This window comes from Eptesicus fuscus, chromosome 15 (assembly GCF_027574615.1).
Source record: "Eptesicus fuscus isolate TK198812 chromosome 15, DD_ASM_mEF_20220401, whole genome shotgun sequence".
In the NCBI taxonomy this organism is placed as follows: domain Eukaryota; kingdom Metazoa; phylum Chordata; class Mammalia; order Chiroptera; family Vespertilionidae; genus Eptesicus; species Eptesicus fuscus.
The window spans coordinates 63,648,318-63,662,222 of NC_072487.1; the positions used below are offsets into that span (position 1 = coordinate 63,648,318).

The 13,905-nt window shown below is 46.8% G+C and overlaps 1 protein-coding gene and 1 long non-coding RNA gene across 3 annotated transcripts in view; one reads left to right on the forward strand and one right to left on the reverse strand.

Annotated features, from left to right (window-relative positions):
- Nucleotides 1-1,059, reverse strand: part of LOC129151683 (uncharacterized) — a 29,633-nt gene extending 28,574 nt beyond the window's left edge. For both annotated transcript variants that reach the window (XR_008558330.1, XR_008558331.1), the window contains exon 1: nucleotides 994-1,059. This is a non-coding gene — a long non-coding RNA (uncharacterized LOC129151683). The remainder of the gene's footprint in view (nucleotides 1-993) is intronic.
- TTLL11 (tubulin tyrosine ligase like 11) overlaps nucleotides 1-13,905 on the forward strand; it is a 183,152-nt gene that overhangs the window by 85,874 nt on the left and 83,373 nt on the right. The window lies entirely within an intron of this gene.

Sequence of the window (13,905 nt, forward strand, 5' to 3'; positions counted from 1 at the left end):
ATGGGATCCTGGCATTTCCTGGGCTGGATTGTCATGGTCGTCATATGAAATGACACATGGGGGAGAGCCTTAGACAAACTCGAGTTCTTCAGGTCACCAGGTGGCCAGTCAGACTTTATAGTTATGCTGACAGTGACAGCTACGTCACCAGCTATGGGGCAGCCTAACAGAATTGTGTGTATAGTGGTTCTGAATCGTAGAAGATAAAACTAAGAAGGAGGTCAGTAACTTGCCCCAAATCACAAAGCTGGTTAGAGGCAGAGCAGATGAGCTGTGGGTCCCCTGACTTTTACCCCAGGGTTCTCTTCGCTTTGCTACAACGCTCCATTGACCTTCAGCTGCTACTTTAATTCAAAGCTAAACTCATAAGATAAGGGATGGAAATCAGGAAAATCAACAGAAAATCCTCCCCTGCTCCCCTTATTAAAAGGTATTTGGGTAGCTTGAAAAAACTTTTTAAAAAATTTTATCAGAAGTAGAAGTGAATAAATTACATTCCCTGATTATTTTAAAAACAAGATGATGCCATCAATTGATTAATTTGGGGGAAGTCAGTTTACCCCTTAAAGGAGCCATTTTACTCATATTTTGCTCCTTTTCTGGAATGTAGATATTTCTGGTAACCAGATTCCTTTCTCAGGAATCATAATAAGTTAGGACCCCAGAGTAATAAAAATGAAGCCAGAGACAGGCTTGGAGGACTCCAGGGGAATTTTCTTGCTATCACGATGCCATGCAGTGCCTGGGAGCTGGGTGTACACTGCTTGCCTCCTATTCAAAAGTGTATTTTTGGAACCTGCCTTATATAAGGCACAGAGGCCCCTTTCCCACAGTAACGTTTCCCCCTCCTCTCCCAGTTGCATTTACCTCCTGTCACCATAACAACCAGGCTTATTACACAGGCAGGGCTCAGCCTGCAGGGCAGCTTTTGCCCTGATACAGAGAGGATTGTCCTCTGAGAGCTTCCCTGGGAGCTCAGGCTCCACTTCTTACCTTGACTCCAAGGATGGCCCCTATGCCATGTTCAGAACCAACATGTTAGGTGAATCCCCACCTGAGGTCCATTCCACATGGAATCTAGGATAGGTGAGACATTCTAAGAGAACAGAGATCACGGAATCTTTTGGTGGCTCCATTCCATGCCATCGGGGGGAGGGGAGGGGCTCATTTCTTCCACCAGGAACGTCCTTTCATCCGTTGTCTTGTTTCAGATCCAGCTCATCCGAGGATGGTAACTCTGTCCAGGATTGTTGAGAGCACATTAATCAGAGGTCCTTAGAGCCCAGACCTCTGCCCTTAAATTGGCAGTATGTCCTATTGAAATCCCCTCAACACTAGACGAGAGGTTTCTACACTATCTCAACTAAATATACCTTTGTACATGTAGAACATCACCTTTCTCATCAGAGAGTGTTCTTCTGGGAACACTTTTTTTCAGGAGAATGGCCTGTCCATGTGTGCACAGCTGAAATTTTGGTGAAATTCTTGGGTTTTGTTGATTCCTAAGGATTCCTTTGTGGCAAGACCCCAAGCATCTTTGAATATTTCATATAAGTCAAGAATCTAGTACACTGGGAGATGAATATTTGCATATCCATTTGCATTTCAGTTATACCATGTGTGCATTTGAGAAACAGGTATTGATTATTTAGAGTTTTTATTGAGCACTTACTGTGTGTCAGGGAGAAGACTACAGAAGTGAATTAGCTCACAGGCCAGTTGAGGAGGCAAGACCCACACATAAATATCTGTGAGGCGGAAAGTGTGACAAAAAAAAAAAAAATGACTAAGAAGAGGTGGCACTAGAGATGGGTTTAAAGGATGCATAGAATTTGAAGCATGAAAATGGATAGAAGGCCATCCCTGGTGAAGGAGACCAGGCACAGGGCTCTATTGGGGGGAACTTTGGGAATTTGAGTCAGCTGGGGAGAAAGTGTAGGAAGTGGATTAGTAGAGAGGAGGGACTTCTGGGAAGGGGGATGGAGACCCAGAGGCCAGAGGTGATGCCTTGAATGTCAAGCTAAGGAAACCAGAGCTTGTTTCTAATCAGGAGTACAGGAAGGATTTAAGGGTATCTGTGAACCCAAAACCACACAAAATTGTGTTTTTCCTGGAGAAAAGGCCAGAAATTCATCATAATTTCAAAAAGTTAACCCAATAGTTCTGTTATTATCAGAGGCTATAGAGAGCTGAAGCACTTTGTCCAAGGTTGGGTGTCCTGGCTTCAGATACGCTGTGCCCCCCTCCAACCCTCGGAAGTCCTCACGTTTTAGATGGCAGTCAGCAAACTGAAAAATGTGCATGCACGTTTTAGTGAGAGCAGACAGGACATGACTGCTGATAGGTGCATTATGTTGTGTGCAGGACATAAAACCAGGCAACTCTCTTCCATTGAAAAATGTGGAAGAATTAAGTCAGAAGTAACCAGCACGCGCCTCTCTTGCATGAAGTTAGTTGAGCAGGAACCATTTCTGAGGCTTATGGGGAAGGTGGAGTTTCCTGAGCTGATGTGAGAGTGTCTTTTCAGAAACCATTAGACAGGAGCCGAGCCGTCTGTCCGCAGGGAGCAAATGGGACAGCGGACAAGCATATAGCTGGTCCGTCCCCATTCTGGGGAAGTGCAGTGCGGAATCCTGCAGCGGCCCGTCCAGAGCCATTCCAGGTGGTAAAGGGATAGCAAATGTACTTGGAAACTTCCTTACACCTTGCTCCAGTGAGCCTTAAATGTCTGTGTGCTTTCAACCAGGAGCTGCTGGCGTTGGGAAGGAGGTGGTATGGTCTGCGCTCAGGATACCAAGGTTTTGGTACCAATTCTACATGACCTCAGACTTGTCACTATCCTTCACTGAGCTTGGTTTTCTCATCAGAGAAACAGTGGAGGTGAGGGCTGCCCCTCTGCCTCTTTCTTTTTATTTATTTATTTATTTAATATATTTTATTGATTTTTTACAGAGAGGAAGGGAGAGGGATAGAGAGTTAGAAACATCGATGAGAGAGAAACATCGATCAGCTGCATCCTGCACACTCCCCACTGGGGATGTGCCCGCAACCAAAGTACATGCCCTTGACCGGAATCGAACCTAGGACCCTTGAGTCCACAGGCCGACGCTCTATCCACTGAGCTAAACCAGTTAGGGCCCTCTGCCTCTTTCATCAGCTGTTTCTGGAGTGCTTACCATGTGCAGCACAGTAATGTGTCCACTCAGCCCCAGTTCAGCCTCACACAGCTGCATGCAGCCAGTACCATCACTGCTCAGTTTATACTAGTAAGTGAGGACGCTGAGACTTGGAGAGGCTGAGTGACACCCCCAAGACCTCACTACTTACGAGCAACAGATGGAGACATAAAGCCGGGTCTGTCTTACTCTCGCCTTGAGAGAGAATGTTTGTGAAGGTATTTAGCCCATCAGAGAGATGTGTGTCCATGAGGTGTTATCATTACCTGGTTGGGTTTCCGCCTTCCTTGTAAACTTTGGGGCACGGACTCATCTCTTTATCTGCAAGCACTGAACATGAGTAAGTACCTATGGCTGATTGATTATCTCTTGTGAGGAAGCTCTGTGGCCATTTCATTTTCAATAACCTTCAAAACCAGAATGAATAAAACATAAGCCAGTGTGCAGAGAACACCAACTTAAAGCAGGACCTACACTTGAGACAAAAGAAAATAGTACCAGACGAAAATTATTTGTGTGCAGTGTGCCTCCCGGCTGGCAACATTTTGAAGTTCAAAAGAGGGCAGGGTGAGCCAAGAAGTAGGTCTGACCATATGATGTCACCAATATTAGACCTTTCCTTGGATCTACAAGAATGGCATTTTTCATATGATTCAACCTAATAGCTGGCTTGGAGTAATCATGGCAGGCTTCTTGGAGGTGGTAAGAGCTTGTTTATATTCACTTGAGCTTGGTTTGGTGAGAAAGTGTAAGTTTGGGGGAGGAAGGATGGAGGCAGGAAGCTGGGCCAAGGGGTTAGCAGGATTGGGGAGGTCCATGGCAGGCCAGGACCACCAACCATGCTTCCTTTGGGGTGGAGAGGACAGGTGCTTCTCTGTTACACACTTCTTACTACATTTTTTTTTTCTCATAGAAAAATCATATGTGCTTATTGTAGAAAATTAGAAAATGTTGAAATGTGTATAGCATGAAATAAAAGTCTCCAGCAAATTCAACCTCCAGACTTAAACTTTATTAACGCTTTAGTTCATAAAAACAGTAAAATTTTCTTCTCTCTATATTGTTTTAGAGTTGGGGCCATGTTATATAATTTTTATGCTGTTTTAGTTTCTTTCCATTGTTTTGTGTGACAGTAATTTCCCCTTTTGATTAACAACTCTAAACATCATTTTCATCAATGGCTGGGGCAGAATCTGCCTCCGTGTTGGTGAGTGCTTCATTTAGGTCCAGCATCTTGTGCTTAAAGCTCTGCGTGCAATTTGAATGTTGTCTTAGGGTGGAGAGAGCCCTTGAGGAAGCAGACCTGGAGATCCACTCGGGTTTGTAGTGCACAGGGGTGAGCAGAGTGAGTTAGAGAAGGGGCCCGGAGTCAGAGGCTTCATAGCGAATCCTGGCACTGCCATTACAGCCGTAAATGGTACGGTTCTCTCCCTTCTCTGAGCTTTGGTTTCTTCATCCATAAAAGGGAGTTTGCAGTTGGATGTTTTAAACCCGCAGAGCAATGTGGAGTTCTTAAATTGGAGGAAGGGAAAAATGTTACTTACTCCTAAGAGCCTTTGCCATGGGAAATGTCCCATCTGAATGCATTTAATTAAATGAAAAAATATATATACAACCTGGCAGCTTTTTTTTTTTTTTTAAAGGAAAAAGAATGTGAAGGAAGAGCTTGTGAAGTCAGTGGGAAGGGAGCTCCAACAGTGACAGGTTCATCTTTGGCTGTGGGGACGGGTTTGCTTTCCCACTAATTATCTGCTAGATTAAAAGAAAAGAAAGATAAAAATTAAAGCCAGTCTTAGTAATCATTTGAAAGCTCTTGGTTATCACACCAAATGGTGGGGAGTATTCTCCAGCTGCTTTCTTTCCTTTTCTTGTTACACAATTTCCTTTTTTCTTCTTCTTCCCTTTAAGCAGCATCACAGAGGCTGGCAACTCTCAGCAACAGAGGCTAATGTGAGGGTGGGGAGGAGGGTGGAATCTGCACAGTTCAGCATGGGAGGATCCACCCCCAAGCTCATCCGAGCTGCGAGCTCATCACAGTGAGAATCAGCAGCACTCCTTGTCCAGCTGTGGACTGGCTTTCAGGGTGTGCATTTCCTGTCGAGGTGGATGTCTTCACTTGCTTAGAGAGGATGGCTTTCTTCCTCCAGACCGTCCCTGCCTCTGCAGCCCCGGGGTCAGCCTGGAGGAGCTGCTAGCACGTGCCTGAGTGAATGCAGGCCTGCATGCGTGAGGGAATGAGTGTTGTGGGCCTTGTGCTGGCGGCGAGGGCAGGATGCAGTGGCAGCTCCAGCCGTGAGGGCAGGGTGGAGACAGTGAGAGGGGGCTAGGCAGGGAAAACAAGGCCCCCTGAGGGCCACAAGGCAGAATAGACACGGGACCCTCAAGGCACAGAAAGAACTCTAGCTGGGTGGTTCACAAAAGCTCCAAGCTGGAAACAATCGAACTGTCCATCAACAGGAAAATACATGCAGCATGGGTATTCACTCACTGGAATACTATATGTCAATGGAAACGCACAAACTATAACTCTGTGTGCTGATATTAGTGTTGAGCAGAAGAGACAGGTCATGGAAGAATATCTACAGCATGGTTCCAATGAAATAAAACTCAAAACAGGCTAAAGTAAACTTTACTTTATAGTGATGCAACTGTAATGGCAAAAGTATGAAGAAAAGCAAGGAACAATGAATGATCAGAGAGTTTACGGCGGTGACTTCTAGGCAGGGTTTGGGAGAGGCAGATGTGCCCTGCGAGAGGCACATGGCAGTTGGGATCCTGGCTCTGCTCTAGTGCTTACCCTGGGACAGCTGCATAACTGTTAGTCTGTTTTCTACACTTTGGCATGTGTGATCTATCACAATTTTACAGGTGAAGGAAAGCAGTCCAGGGAGGTAGGATGATAAGAGAGTAAGCAAGGAGGGTTTCAGATGCTGCAGGACCTAATGGGTCAGGCCAGGAATTTGGCTTTTTTCACCCTAAAAGCAATGGACACATTTTAAACAGCAGGGCATGATGATATTTGTGTTTTAAAAAGATCATGTTGGCTGTAGCATGAAAACCAACCTGGAGCGAGGCGAGGATGGGTGTGGGGGCAGCAAAGAGTTTTGAGAGATGGTTGTGTGGATTAGATGGCAGTGGCAGGGATGGAGAGACGTCACCTTCAAGAGGTATTTAGGAGGATGAGTGGTAAGACTTGATGATGAATTGGATGTGAGAGGTGAGGGTGGAGGAAGAGTCAGGGAAGGGGCCGGTTTAACAGCTGGGTGGCTGTTGGTGCCAGGGAGCAGCTTTGTGCGGGGAGGGAGAGCACAATGCCGGATTGGATACTTCCACGTGGTCTGTCTACTAGTTAGTTGGGTACATGAGCCAGGGGGGCAGGAGAGGGGGTGGGTCCCATTATGAGAATAAATGTTCCCTAAAGTAGATCAAGGCATCCACATGGGCAAACCAGACACTATGTCGTCCAGGGATCCAGGGGAAACTGGTGAAGTGGAGTGAGCTGAGGGGGTCTAGGTGGAGATCCTGACTCTGCCCCTCTTTCTGGCAGATTCTTCAGCTCCTCCCAGCATTGACTCTGCGGCAGCATGCTCATGGGCTCACCCGCTTGCTGGCTCCATTGCTGGGCACAGAACCATCCCGCCCTCTAGGCACCTTTTGCATATTGTCATGCTGTTTTAATTTACTTTTAGGCTCTCAGAGCTGTGCGGGTGCCTTGGTGTCCTTCACAAGCACCTGGCCGTGTGCCCTGGCAGGAGGAGTGACGAACTAAGCTCTTGGCGCAGGTGGGGAGGGTTTCTCTACTGCACCTGCTTTGGGGGGCTTCCCTGATCAGCCTCCTCTTCTGCGCGTTACCATCATTGCCATGGTCACCCCACAGCTGTACAGTGCTCTGCAGCTCAGGGAGTCATTTCAAAGCCAGTGACCTGGAATAATACTCATCCAGCCATGCAAACGAGGCAGGTGCGAGTCATCATTCCCATTTTACAGGCAAGGACGCGTGACATTCCACAGGCTTGGGTTTTAGGAGAGGGCATTGCCAACGATGGGAACATTTATCCACGTGTGCAAATCTAGCCGAGGCCTCTGATAAGTTGTACTTGTGCCCGCCATGACCTCTCTCAGGTGCTGCCAGGGACAGTGACTGGAATCTGTCCTCAGAGGCCCGATTAGAAAGTGGGCTGGACATCCTCCACTAGGAGGAAAAGGTGAGGAGAATAAAAGGCCCCAGAGGATTCTTGCCATTTTTAGTTTGAAAGGTTGTTGTGTGGGAGAGGGGATAAAACTCTGCAGCCTCCAATGGGCAGAACAAGGAAACATGGCTGAAATTTGCAGAGAGATTTAAGCTCAAGGAAAGGAGAAAGAAACAAGTTACTTTACTTGAAATATTAAAGGTTGGATCAAAGGAGTAGTGAGTTCACGTAGCTGGAAGTATTTAAGACGAGACTAAGTGGCCACATGTAGGGAAGGTGCGCCAGCTCTGGGATCAAACAGACCTGAGTTCAGTTCCTGGTCCTGAGATGGTGGGCCAGTCACCTACCCTCCCCGAGTCCCGGTTTCCTCACCTGCACAGTGGGATAAAGGTGCAGGTGGGCTGTGAGCATCCAGCAGGGCACCAAAGCAGACCGCCGGGTGCACTAACTCCACAGTGTCTCTTGAGTTCCTATTAGTGTCATGACACCCGTCATCTGGTTTAATTGTCACCAGGTTGCATGAGCAGGCCTGCCCCTCCCATCTGTGGGGCCTGAGAAGAGCACACATTGAGGTCCCAGCCTCCTGCCAGCCCTCATTCTCTCCCCCTCCCAACACCATCCACCACTGCACAGGGTGGGGAGGTTCCCCAGTTCACACACCTAAGCCCGGTGGGCACTGCTCCTCAGGTATTGGGGGCGGGGGGCACTGGGGGTATACCTGAAGCACCATTCATCCTTAGAAGGATGGACTCCAGCCATTGAGGAGGGGACTTACAGGGTGCTGGGTGCCCAGAGAGCATGGGACACAGCCATCGTGTGGGCATGTCTCCGTAGCCTCCAGGACTGCTTGGCCCATGGGAGGGGGGCTGCCAGACTTGGCCTGAAGCAGGGCCCTTTCAGTGCAGATCCCGGGCAGGGCCTGGTAGCCAAGTCTACGTAGCCAAGAATTTTCTGCAAGATTCTCAAGTGGTGCTCAGTTATCTTGGGTATGCTGGGCATGAGCAGGCTGAGAGGAAAGGGACAAAGCCAGAAAGTGGGGAGAGAGCAGGGGGCTGGGATGGGGCAGGACAGAGCCAGCAGCCAAACTGTAACTGGATCAGGGATCTTATTTCCAAGACAGTGGCGGAACTGCATGGGCAGGGTGTTGCCCTTAGAGTCCGTGGGCGGAATCAGGGAGCCTCCTGATTCTGGGCTGTCCAGACAATGGGAGGGAGATCTGAGAGCACAAGTGGCTCCTCTCGGAGTGGGGCTGGAGCTGGGGTGGGGGAGAAAGAGGCAAGGACCAGGCCTTAGCCATCTAGCCTGAATTTCAGATGGAACTACAGTCCTCTTAGCACAGCCAGCATGGCGGCCGGATGGCACAGCTGGCATCACACTCTGGGTCTGAGTCAGCAAGACCACCGTAGAGCCCCTTGAACGGGTGCTTCGGCATCTGCTAACTAACCCCTGCTGAGACCAGCACAGACCCTAGGCTGGATGGAGGCAGAGTCCTTGGATATACTAGTAGGGTCTTAGAGCCTGCAGCTAAGGAGGGGCCAACAGAAAAGGCTGTGAAAACTGTATGGGCAGCTCTCAAACTTTAGTGGGCGGGGGCTAGAATCACCAGGGTGCGGGGGGGGGGGGGTCGTTGCTAAACCCAGATTGCTGAGTATCACCCCCAGTTTTGATTTGTTTGCATGTCTAACATGGTCCCAGTTGATACGGATGCTGCTGGTCCAGGCACAACAGGACACCAAGAACCACTTGCCTGCCAGCCCCCGGTCCTTTGTCTGTTCCAAGCCACTTGAGGACCCAGCCCCTCAGGCCCTGGGGAGTTTGGCACTGAGCTCTCATTGGGGTTGTCAGGACTCATTCTTATGCGAAAGAGATGTCCGATGCCCCTGGTGAAGGAGGCGCTGGAGACAGTTTGTCAATAACACAAAGAACAAGACGCCCCAGTTTTCTATAATTCTACTCATAGGTGTCGCATACGCTGCATATGACCACAGAACTGAAAACACAGGGCCGCTTCATAAATTCACGTTCCTGTTAATCTGTTTCCTTTTCCTGCCGTTCTGTGCAGGTTTCTTAAGACAAGTGAAATATTAAGTGATTGTAAAAATCTAACCTTTAAGGCACAACGGAACCCTTATAACACACTTCTTCTAATGAGGGGAAATGTTGCAGATATTTCCGTCTCTTCTAGCTGGTTTGCAGGCAAAGTCCTTGACGCATCCTTAATTTTGACTCAGCCTTTCTCTACAGCAGAACAAGTGGTGGAGAAAATTTTTCTCTAGGCAACAGCAACATTTCTGTCTCATTTGTTTGGTTTTCCGCTGGAACGACAGCTTGCGGGGTTGCTAATTTGAACATAGGTCCTTCTAGGAATGCAGTGTTCATGATCAGTAAATACATCAGGTTGCAGATTTTAGCCATTTAATTGCTGAAAATGGGAATGTGTTCTTGCTATGAATATTTAAAAATGAACAACAGGCAAATTGTATTTTACTCCCAAATTTCACTGTAGTTCTGAACCAGTTTCCATTTCGGCATCATCTGATTACCCGATGCTGTGAGCAATATTTTTCTTCAGGGAATTTAGTAGCGGGGTTACTTTGTTCCAAACCACAGACAAGGCATTTACAGGGAACAGGTCATCTTAGCACCATTTCGTTCATCCTCACCTTCATAAATACCCTTGCTGGAAATGGAACTTGAACCAGTACTTTTTATAAATGAGCTTGTAGCACCGTGTAATGGAAAAGACAAAAGGTTCTAGAATTCAGTGGGTTTGAATCTTGACTTTTCTTCTTGTTCACGGTGTTGGGCGGGGCAGGTACTTAACTTCTCTAAGTCTCTGTTCATCTATAAAATGTGTTAATAGTAATAACTACTTAGGATTGTTGTGATCATTACATGAATTAAAGTACTTAAATGCATAGCATAATGACTAGACATGCTAACTTTTAATAAGTAGTAGATACTTTGTAATTATTCTTCCTGTGATTATACAAAGTGCTGAGCACACAGGAGTTCAATAAGTGGTAATTACTACTATTATTATTATCAATATCATCATAATTCTTATTGATGGACACATTAGATATACAGTTTCCACCATGCAAAAATATGTTTTATTTTCAAAGATATTTGATCCAATGGGAATTTATATGAGTAAATGGACAGTTTAGTAAGGTTGAAGTAAATGAATGATGCTCATATTAATACTTTAATGAAAATAATCACTTATGCAAAACATTTGCTCAGTTTGTGCCTCAAACTAAAAACGGGTTTTGTAGATTTTCAAGAACTCCTCTGTTGCACCACGGGTTATGGTCTACCCATGGAAAGGCAGCTCTGACTATGGCAGATGACCTAGGCTGGGAGTCAGGGTCCTGGGATGAATGTCGGCCCCACAGCCACCTCTGCATTTGACCTTGGACAAGCCCCCACACTTCAGGCTGTGGTTTGTTCATCTCTAGAGTCAGCTATGGTGGGAAAATGCTGGGAGCCCCTAAGTGCATGTGATTTATTCCCTTTAAAAAGAGAGATGTGAAAAATTTTTAAAAAGAAGATTTCATCCTTTAAAAACCCTTAGACTCTGCACATTTTGCCAGTTGCTTTAAACCGCCAGCTAGTAGGTGCCAGATATTTGCGGCAGGCTTAATTGGAAGTTGTGTTCTTCATCTGCAGTGTGCGCGTTCACACTACATGTGCTTCTGACAGCTCTCGCCATCCGGCCTCCTGCTTCCCACCCGAATGAGTTGCCTCTCCACTGCATTCAGAACACTCTAGTCCTGGTCACGAACGTTAATTAGTCTGAAGAAGAGAAACAGGATTGTGCTTCTAAAAATAGTTCTGATTCAGTAGGCCATTTTTTATAATCTTAGTGCTTCATGAGGGTGACATTACAAGGCTTTACATTTATTCTCTGCCCAAGTTCATTGCTAGCATCTTTGAAATTGGTGAACTGGTGCTTGTAATCAGGGGATGGAATGGTGCTTATCTCTGTGCTTAGCTATTGCACATGTGGTCCAGCATCTCCCATGGTTTGATCTCAGCACTTACTCTACCAATTATTTGCGGGAAATCTTTCCTCTGGTCTTGGAAGCCTGTTGGCTTGGCCTGTCATAGGGTAATAGTTTGGAAGCATGATGTCAGAGAAACAGACAGACAGGTATCACTCCGGGCAACACAATATAAGAAAAGGAAGGAGCGCTGGTGTGGGAGACCCGAGTCCTAGTCTTGGCTCTGCCACTAGTAAATCCTAGTCTTGGCTTTACTCCCACATGCTGTAGGCCAGGCACTGTGCTGGGACCTGTGGGTGTGAAGCTAATTCCCATGGCTCCTCTGCCCCGCTCCATCACCTGGGCTCTCTCTCTTCACCGAGGGGCGTGGGCTTGACTGCTGAGAGCTCTTTCTATTCTAACATTCTGTATTGGTAGGAATAGTCATAAATCTCAGGCTTGTTATTTAGTGGGCATTTTGGTAGAACTCTGGCAGCAGGCAAATCTCAGAAGGAGTTCCAAATTATGGATGGCTGTTTTCTTAGCTTGGTTTTACCTCCATAAGGTTTGTTGTTGGCTTGTGTGTGTGGGTGTAGGAGGGGGAGTAATCTCCATAAACTGGTTCTTGGCTCCATCTTAGTAATTGGGAAAATTGCTTTCAGATTAAGATCTCAAGGTGGGTAGGGTATGCCCTTGTACTCGTCTTGATTTCGGATGTAGTCATTTGAAGTTGTTTTTTATCTTTTAGTTTGTTTTACATTTTAGTTTGTTTTACATTTGAGTTGTTTATCCCTGAACTCTCCCATTTTTCTCCTCCTTAAACTATGTGTCCTAATCTGAACTCAAGGAGTTAGGTTCCTATAGGGTAAGAATGTTTGGGGCCATTTATCACGTATTTGCTGATGCTTAAGCTATCTCTTCTTCAAGAAAGAGCCATGCCTGTCTCGAGGTTTATCTGTGCAGCGGGGATCGGAATGGACAGACTCTCTGACGGAGGCCCAATCCACAGCCCTCTCTTCCACCTAAATTCTGAATTACTGGAGAATAAGATACAGGACTAAAGAGGATAAGAGCCCAAATATCACCTCCATTATGGAAATGGTGATGCTAGAGAATGTCTTAAGTCTGTGGGCAAATGAGACTCCTGGTGTTGAATCCAGAGAGATTCTTGCAGGCAGCACCGCCCCCATCCCCAGCAGGACTGTGGGATCGGGAGCCTGGTGTGCAGCAAAAGAGGAAGGGAGGAAGGGCCGAGCGTTTTCACCCATTTCCTCCCTCCAAACTCATAAAAAAAAGACATTTTATTTCCTCGGGGGTAGAGCAAGGGTGGGGCAAAAAGAAGCCCAAAATATTCTCCTAAGTGGGTCCTGACCCTGGAAGAAAAATCAAGGGTCGGGAAACAATGCCTTCCCCCAAAACAGCCACACTCACCTCACAGCAAGCAGATACTCAGAGGTTAAAAGGAGAAGCTTTGGAGCCTGATAGACCCGGGTTCAAATCCTAGTCTTCACTTATGGTGTGTGATCCCAGATGAAGGCCACCACCTGGCTAAGCCTCACCTGTGAAGCAGCAGTCACAATCAGGCATTGGGAAGGCAAAGCGAGATCATCCATAGGATGCCAAGCACATGACAAGTGCTCAATAAAGAAGAGAAAGTCAAATGCGATAACAGATAGAAGCGTCCTTTGTAAATTACACAATTTCTATAACTGTGAAGAAGTATTGCTATGCCTGGTGGTGGGATTAATGAAATATAATGTAATATTCTACTTGCTATGCAACACTGTTAGTGCCGCCGATGTAGCTTATTTAAATAGGCTGGGGGTACCCCGTGGCTTGTGCGCGTCTCTTTTCTATCAGCGTTTTGCACAGAAGGTCCACAAGCCAGAAGGAGGAAGAAATTAAATTAACGAGAAACTTCTATGCATCAGCATGACCATTCCTCTGATTCCAGCTATTTTTGTAGATTCTCCTGAAAGCTGTCGTGTAATTCTCTAGCGGCCATTAGAAAGTATTCACTCCATTTAATTTATGCTGAAAAATCATTAGTGGGAATTTGACACAGGCCTGGCATGTTCACAAGCCGATACTCGGCTGTCAGGCTTCAAGGGACAGCTCCATTTGCCGGAGGCACCCTTGAAAGGGGGAGAGAGGGAGAGAGGAGAAGAGAGAAAGGGAGAAGGAGAGGGAAAGAGAGAAGAAGAATGGGAGAGGGAGAGAGGGAGAAGGAGAGGAAGAGGGGAAGAGAAATGGGAGCGGGGTGAGGCTGTGGTTCCTCTCTGCCTCCTCTTTGTCCTTCTCTGTCATCATCTGCAACATCACCCTTGTCCAGTGTTACCGCGACCAGCTATTTTCTTGGTTAGTTTGTACCACAGCTCTAGGAGGTCTTATTATCTGCATTTCACTCTTACAAAGTCCACCCACTGACCTGGGCAGAGTCCAGCTTGGGAGCAGGTTTGGGTCATTCCAGTGCCCTGGTCTTTTCCTTGGGAGGAACTCTCAAAGGCTGGAGGAGAAGGCTCATGTGTGTCATTGTGGCATCCATGTCACTGA